This window comes from Pagrus pagrus (genome assembly GCF_965226575.1).
Source record: "Pagrus pagrus genome assembly, chromosome: 9".
Taxonomy (NCBI): domain Eukaryota; kingdom Metazoa; phylum Chordata; class Actinopteri; order Spariformes; family Sparidae; genus Pagrus; species Pagrus pagrus.
In genome coordinates, this window is record NC_140193.1 from 34,006,250 (window position 1) to 34,015,484 (window position 9,235).

The window sequence follows — 9,235 nt, forward strand, 5'->3', positions numbered from 1 at the left end:
AATATTTAGGATTAGGCTATATTTAAATCTGTCAGCAGGACTCATACCAGAAAGGAACAAATTCTTAATAAAGGGTAACTCCAGCAATTTTACAACTTAACGTGTGTTAACAGGTTTTGGGGAGTACTGCTGCATATGTGAAAAGAGAAATATAAACCCTTGTGTCTCCAGAGGAAGCTGCATGTAATTTGATAAATTGCTTCCAGTGCTGTCACTGAGTGGCCAGTGGCATTGTGGGTAATGTACACCAGATTTTGCCATTTTTTTTAAAGCAGTCCACTGGTCAAGTGTTGTACTCCAATAACACTGGAGGAATCATTATGGATGGCCAAAATAAAAATGATCAGACCTATACAGCAAAAACAGAGACAACACCTTTTCTTATTCCACACATTCTTCTTTGTTGTCAAAACCTGCCGCCTACATTACCCACAGTGCAAATTATCCACTTGAGTGATATCCTTGGATTCAATCCATCAGACTACATGCAGCTTCCTCTGGAGCAACAAAAGCCTTTCTCGTTTCTTTTTTCATCCGATATATGTTGATTTAGTCATTGACTTTGCCAGATATTTTAAGTCATTCACCCATTAGTCTTTTCACTCCTTGCATTAACTGCCATCCCAGAAAACTCTGACAGCTTTACCCATTTGTTGCAGAGGAACAGTGGAAATCAAGTTGACACTACATGATCTGCATTGTGTTTTGGAACTTTTTAACCCCAGGACTGCTGGGTGTCCACACACTGCACACTGATAAACCAGTGGTTCAGTCATGCTGAGATTGAGACCATATAAGCTAAGAAAAATGTTTACTGAGGTAATAAATTGAGTGAGAAGTTGGGTCATTCTATCACAGGCAGGCCGATAGTTCACGGCTGAAGTTCTGTCAAATTCTGACAGTTTTGTACAGTTTTTACGTCACACTTTTGTCTTATATTCTCAGATCCTGGTTGTTTTGCTGAAGATGTTAAGCTTAAGCATGTTTACAGACTACCAAGTTTATTGCTTAATTGCACTTTCCCCTGATGTTTTCAGATTGTAGGCTGTACTTGGGGAGCGGGACAATCTATCAGATCTATCATCCATAGCCATGAAAAAGTCAAAACACCTCTTGCAGTCACAGTGGTGCCAGCCTGCCTGCCCTCCAGCACTACCCAAAGACAACGATGCAACTATTCTGTGGTCAGGAGGTGAAGCAACTCCCACTTCTGGCAGCTCTATCATGAGAGAGGACCTGTGGCTTAGCCTCGGAGCAAACCTAAAACCCAGGGTTAGGATTGGGGTGTGCTGACTCCATACATCCAGGAGCCCTGGGTCTAGGTTAAGAGCAGCAAGCCCCTCCAGGGTAAACACCATATCCATCTGCACTCACAGTAGGCTCTCCAACTTGGAAATACAAATCAAATCCTGGAAAACCTGTCTTCTCCATCTTCCCCAATGACCTGCCGTCAAATGGATTTGAAATCCTGGACGACAAAGATTTCCCTCCACTGACCAGTTCACTGCATCCATGAGTGGAGTGCTCCCCTCCGTCTTTGGCTACTGCTAATTAACCTGGATCCAGAAAGGAGATCTCAGCCTCACGTCGCCAGCTGCTGGAGAAGGCAGTGTCCAGACACTCTGCCAACTCTAAAACGGCAAACAGTTGCAGCCACCCCAGTATTGTGTCCTTGTCTACATCGGGCAGGAACCCCCATCCACTGGTGCAGGATAGCCAGGGAGAGAGCCGGGTTTTCAAATTCTGGCTGGGCGCTTTATCAGACTCCTCAGTCTCCATGAGTTGGTTCAGGCTGAATGTATAGCTCAAAAGTTTGGTCTGAGTGATAAATTTAATCTATTCTGGGAGCATTCTGCATTCTTCCACGGCCCTCACCTGAATCGATTGGCAGCAAACATATTTTACTTAACTCTGTCGATCCCATCTAAATGACTGTTTACAATCACTGCCACGTGTGTCCCTGCTCTAGATACTCCCTCCTCATTGGTTACCAGCTCTTGTTCAATGCGGCCATCTAAAGGTACTGAATGTAGCGCTAACCCTACTATCGGCTACGCACTTTATTACAGTCTTCCCCTTTCATTCCAAGAATAGAGGTGGTCTTGGTTTCTTATGTCTAAATATATGTAGCTTGCTAAATTGTAAGAATTATGATCACTTAATATATTTTTTTTTTACCTTTTACCATTCCTGTAAATTTCTGTAAAATTATTCTAAAACGCCTGTCCCAATCTAATCCAAAGTAAATTCAAAGTTGTTGTTGAACCATTTGGAGAACAGACATGGTTTTGGACTCTTCAAAGGTTATAAGGTGAATATTTTCCCAGGCTGTCAGAAGCTCTTTAAGTGCTTCTGGCATAAATCTATAGGAGTCCCTTTTAGCCAGAAAATACAATTTGAAAATCAAATTAGGTAACAATATAATTGAAAATTATCACTAATATTTGTTTTTCTAAGGAAATATTCAGACGGCTGGCAAAAAATGCCATTTTGTGACCTCATAACAGAACCACAAACATGACAATCTTTATGCATATAAAATAGTCAAAAACAAGTGTTTAAGTGGAAAAACTATTCAAAGAGCAAAAAATGTAAGGAAAAAAACTTGCAAAATTTGTTTTTTTTGCTTTTTTTTTTTTTTTTTTCTATTTTGTCACCATCTAATCATGGAACTATTGGAACGGACTGTTTTGGTGCATAGCTTGGCAAATGTTTAGTGAGACAGTACGACAGTTAGGGCTCTATCCAGAGCCAAAAAAATCTGCCTTTCTGTGAGGTGACAAGGAAGCATACAACACTGCCAGAGCGAGACTGAGAGCTGGTATCAAGGAGGCAAGGAGGAGACATCACCAGACACTGGAGAGGGACCTCAACACCAACAGCACTAAAGATATGTGGCAAGTGTTTCAAAATGTCACAGGCTACAAAAGCAGGAGTGCTCCCATCATGTGTGTCACATTCTTGCTTTGATCACCTCAACAAAGAGTCAGCTATAACCGACCACTGTCTGTAACCACAGTTGATGTGAGAAAAATCCTGCTGAGAGTGGATACAAATAATAATAAAAAATAAATACAGCTGCTGGCTAAAAAAAAAAAAGGAAAAAAAGCACAGAAAAAGGCTGTACTTCCTATGGGCACTTAGGTAGGCTAAATTCCAGAGAGATCCTGGTAAACTTTTACAGAGGAGCAATAGAAAGCATACTGACAGAAAACATCACAAACAGGCATGGTTCGCACATGGCCCAAGACAAGAAGGCTCTGCAGCGGGTGATTTAAACCGCCCAGAACATCATTGGCTTTGACATTGACATTGCTGCCATCTGGAAAAAGACACAAAAGTATCAGCTGCTATACCAACAGACTACAGAATGGCTTAATTCCCCAGGCAGTGAGACCGGTCAATTCATCATCACTCCATTTTATAAAATAGAATAATTTTTTTCTGAACTCAACTTTTGGACTATATTTGTGACTGGAATGAATCTACTGGACATTTGGGAATAATAAATACCACAATAAATACGGTATTTATTGTGGTATTTATTATTCCCAAATGTCCAGTAGATTCATTCCAGTCCCAAATATAGTTGTGACTGGAATGTGAATGCGCGTCTGCTGTTCACAAGCAGACGCGCAGCTTGTGAACAGGCAAGGCAGGCAACTGCTTGGGGCCCCGAGTTGCCAGGGGGCCCCCGAGACTCGGGGCCCGAGGGCTGTTTTATGAATGTTTCAAAAATATATCCGACGCATGCCCCCCCACCGCCACCCCCACGCAAAAGACGACGATGGAAGAGAGAACTGAAAAATACGGCTTGCTCTCAACCAACCTCCCTTTAAAAATAATGGCTAAATAAACAACAATGGGCGATTTGCATTGACATCTAGAAACCTCCCGAATGGGGCCCCATGTCAATCAACCCCACCTCACGTTAACCTGTGCCATGCAGTGTTGCCAACTTAGCGACTTTGTCGCTATATTCGACGAGTTTTCAGACCCCTCTAGCAACTCTTTTTCATAAAAGCGACTAGCGACAAATCTAGCGACTTTTTCTGGTGTATTTGGAGACTTGTGGAGACTCTGACGTGAAAGCACGTATCGTTCAACGAGCAGCGGGTGCTTCTGTGCTGCCGTGGGACCGTGCCAAAGCACCCACAGACGGCCCAGTCCTCTCTGGGCCGTCTGTGGGTGCTTTGGCACGGTCAAGATTAGGAAGTGCAGCCGGGAGGGACTGTTGTGTGAGGAGTCCTCATACAACAGTCCCTCCCGGCTGCAGTCAGAGCAGGAGAAGTTCACCCCTCGCGTCCAGACTGCGTGTCACGCATGCGCGAAGCCGCCGCTGGCTGATCCCTTCGAAATTAAAAACGGTAACATTGTTATGTGTATTAATTCACATTCGGTTAGTTTGCAAGCTGAGCTGGACCCACACTCCATTGGCCGTGACCGACTCGAGTGCGGCTCTGCCTGGCCACTGCCATGGACGCGTTATGGTCAGCAACAAGTTAGTGTGTTTCATCCCTCCTCTGTGGCTCTTCCTGAGGTTTCTTCCATCATCTTTTTTTCCCCCTGTTAAAAGGGTCGTTTTTTTCCCATCAAGATGGCAAGTTTTTCCTCACTCGAGTTGAGGGTCTAAGGACAGAGGATGTCGCTCACTGTAGCCCATTGAGGCAATGTGATTGTGATTTTGGGCTATATAAATAAAATTTGATTTGATTTGATTTACAAAAAAAAAAAAAAGTGTCACCTAACGTTAATTGCTGTCCTGTCCTCCTTGACAGGAAGTAGCAGCACTCTATTATTGAGCTAGTAAATTAATAGTATTAATTAATAGTATTAATTTGCTAGCTATTAGGGTAGAAGAAGGTAAATAAGCAAACTTATTATGTTATGGAAATTTTTGCTTGGGGCCCCAACAGACTCTAGAATCGCCTCTGTAAATACCACTAAAACACCCGGACACTTTATTGGTTAGTCTGCAAAACTTTGTACGTTCTAGTGTGTTAGTTTAATTCTGTCTTGATTGTACCATGCTCTGATGTGGTTTCATTGTAAATGGTTTGCATGAATAGAATCACAAGAATCTAAGCTCCAAGCTAATGATGTATGGCATGACTATATAGGCGTTTTTTAATTGATCTGGGGTGTAATCATTTAGAAATAGCAATTTGTGTGTATAGAACTCTATAGAACTCTTGCCCTTGTACAGTTTGGAGCCTTGAACATATTCAGAGACCACCAAGTAGCATTTGGGCTGTTAGTCCAGTCTCCTTTTATGGCTACCCTGACAAGACCCTATGTTTTTTTGTTTTCTTTCGGAGTGAAACAGTGGTTATATCGCATCGGCAGAAGCTTCTCAAACATCCTATCACACAGTATGTTCCTTTTCGGGAAAAGCACCAATCCACCTAAACTGAATAACCGTTCCACTGGTGCACTGGATGGAGTTGGAGTGTTGTATTTCATGTACATCTTTTTGAGGTTTGGGAACTGATTCAGAATCTCAAGCTCATACCCTGACCTTAAATAATCAGTTACTTCTTTTTCTGCTGAGAAGCTTTCTCTGGGCTGGTTCTCAAAATCAAAAAAGTCCATTTCAGCTGGGCTGGCGGCCAGTTGGGACACACTTGCATTGTCAGCTGCAGGAGCAGCTTTACAACACTCTGTTGTCAGAAGCTCCTTCACATGCTCTCTCCTACGCTCATTTCATCAAGTTTGAACTTGGCACACGTGGCCGCTGCAAGAAGTCCTTGGCTGTCCAGTACAGCATCAAAATGGATCTTGATGGCCTGTAAAATACAGTATGATATAACGAAGAATATATTTATTTTACTATATAAATTGGCTATTTTAACTATTTTGTGGGCTCTACTGACCTAAACCATCTCATGTGCTATCAATACTGTATGAGATTTACTTTTGGTTGAGGCTGTTTTGACCTCTTTATTTCAATCTTCTGTTGATGTTAAGATTAATATTCATGATTAATGATGATCAATATCCCTTATATTGAACAGGGGATGAATTTTGATCTTTCATTATATTCTATCATTTTAATAATTGTACTCACTGCTTAAAACAAACAAAGTGTAACATCTGCCTACCATGAATGATATAATAAATTCAACAAATCCACCCAAATCAAGTACCATTAGTTTCCTGCGGCTGACTTCCTCCACCTGTTCAGAGGCTAATGTTGATCGACTTGCTTTAGTCAAAAGAGCAGAGCATTTTGCAATACTAGTCCTATATACAGCCTTGGTGTCTGCACAGGAATTTAGATGTTTGTCAATATCACTTGTTGAAATCAGGTTAATTGTGTGTGAGGCTAAACTGTCCATCACCAGATGCGGTTGAAAGAGCTTCTATGACATCTGTAAAAGTCAGTTCCTCATCATCACCTTCACCTTCATACTCCAAATTACAGGGCTGATATACTCTGAATGCTTTGGCAAAATTAGATGCATTATCAGTTACAGTGGCAACAACTTTGCCATGCAGTCCATATGATGAATGGATTTCTTCAATCTCTGCTCCAATTACATCATAAGTGTGCCTGCCTCTAATTCTCTTACATGCAAGGGTGGCCTTGTTGCGCTGTAAAGTGGAATTAATCCAGTGAACTGTTACACCCATAAAACTTTTATTATTCAGCGGCTCAAAGATGAGAGGCTGTATGGTGTGTGTGTGTGTGTGCTGGGGATGTCAGTAGCTTAACGTACACAGCCGAAGCCCTGCTGTTCATCATTGTCAATGTTAACGTCCCAGGCTGTTACTGTTAGCCGCTGTTGTGATGTATTATTACTTGGCAGCAACAAGTATTTACCGCCAGGCCAGTGACACATGACCTTAATTTATTCTTCTGCCAAAACCGACTTTTAGCCGTGTTGGCCGCTTGGCGGGTGTTTATTTTTGATCCTGCATTAACCACAGGTTAAGTTAGCCAACAAGGCTAATGTTAGAAACTTACATGTTCCAGCGGACCTCTACAAAAACAGCATAATGGCCGTTAAAAGCTAACCAAACAGGCCAGGTTGCATGTGAATAAACATGTAAATAGCAGAGAAAAAAAACAGACTTAATTGCGGTTTGAAAGTTCCCGGTGAACAGGACATTTTAGTAATGCCACCATGCCAGAGGCTTCGGGCTGATGGCAGGTTGCTACTTCTTCAGGATGCCGATATGTAAATCATATGCAAACCACGCTCTACTTGCCCCTCCCCTCAGACCCCTCCCTCTTGACGCCAAAACAGTGACAGAAAGTTGAAACTGAAAATCAGTGACACTGAAAAAAAACTGACATTGTAAAAAAATCTGTCACTGAAAAAAAAGTGACATGAAGAAAAAATCTGAAGATTGTCATTGAAAAATACAAAAAAATCCCAATAAAATAAAATAATAAGATTTTCAGATTTTAATTATTTTAATTAGTTTCCTTTTTCAGTGCCAATACTTGTTTCAATGCCAATACAACTGTTTTCAATACAAAAGTTTCAATGCCAATGTTTCCTTTTTCAGTACTGGTTTTGTTTTCAATTCCAATTTTTTTTTTTGGATGCCAAATTTTAAAGTCACCGTTCTGGCTCCATACTTGCTCAGATTTGAGGTGGAATTTTTCGCTGTAGATAAAAGCGGATGCTGATGTTTTTGTCACCTTTTACCGAGTCAAAATCGAAGTAATGTCGGTACTTCCAAGCATTAAACGCTGCATGGTCCTGCTCTCTCCCGCGCTCCATGTTGTCTCTTGTTGACCACTACACGTGTCAGTGTTTACCACTGACGTCGCGCCGCTCAAACGTCATTGTCACCCACGAGACAGTCTCACAAAACAAAATCACGGTTAAGTAACGCAGTAACGCAGCCTGCTTGAGGGAAAGTAACAGTAATCTAATTACTGTTTTTGCAATTGTAATCCCTTACTTTACTCATTACTTGAAAAAAGTAATCGGATTACAGTGACGCCTTACTTCTAACACGTTACTGCCCATCAGTGCTGTTAATACAGTGACTGTAAAGAGTAGAACATGTTCAATATACAGTGTCTATTTTTTAACCTTAATTGATTTAGGGAGAGCAAAGATAACTTTTTCTTTGGCCTTGATCACATTCAAACACCTGAAAGCCCCTCAGTACAACCACAAGCTGATCTGCCGGCCACTGGAGCAGTTGGGGTTAGGGGCAAGGGCACCTCAGTAATGGTAATGAGAGGGGCAAGTGTAGCACCTGTGAAGAGAAGATTTGTTATTTGTATTTTTGATACCAATTTCAAATCATATTATTATTCCTTTTGTTACATCTCGTTCCTAAGAGACTGTTATTTTGTACCTATAGCACTGCATTGTTCACACGTGGAGAAGAAGAGGTCCGGGGGTTTCGCGGGCTAGAGCTGCTACTAAGACATATGGAGTTGCTGTGCCTGGTGGAGACTAATAAATGTTCTTGAACTTATACCACCATGTCTTATTACAAAGGGTGTAACAATTTGGTAGCAGAGGATGGTTCGAGGATGGCTTCCCGGCAGAAGACAATCCTGAAACTCCGTAAGAAACAGAGAAACTAACGTGTGTAAGAGCTGTAGGCTAGTGTTAGCAGGACGTCGGATTAAAAGCAACATGTCGGAGCAGCGTGAGGAACTACTTGTTGAAATAGAGAAGAAGCTGTTGGACCTGTCAGTGGAGGAACTTTGCCAGGTTTGTGAACAATGCGGCATTGCCGGCAAAGACTCTAAGGACATTAAAAACAAATCACGCCGCGCTTTGGTAAAGCATGTCACCAAGTTCTGTGAAAGTGATGAGCTAATGGAGCTTGAAGATGAAGGCATGTCTGTGCTTCTGGAGCTCAATGATCGCGCCAGTGCCCTGAGGGAGACCGACGGCGCAGGAGCATCGCCACTTTCCCCACCGGCAGACGACGAGGGAGGGGAGCCCGCGGCTTCCGACACCGCTGGAGCAGTGCAGCGGACAGGACACGGAGATCGACCCAGAGGCAGAGACTCCATGAGTAACTACACATCTTCCTGGGGCTTCAGAAAGGACTTCAGAATCAATGGTCAGGTAGCTGAGTCAAACTCCAAAGATACTCTGAACTACAGCAGCCTTGAACACCAAATAGAAAGTGGTTTAAGGAAGGGCTACTCTGAATTGGAAGTGGTGGAAGCTGTAATTCGAGCTGTGAGCCCCAGGCTGAAACTGAGAAGCTACCTGGAGGGGAAGACAGATCTCTCATTAGCCACTCTCAG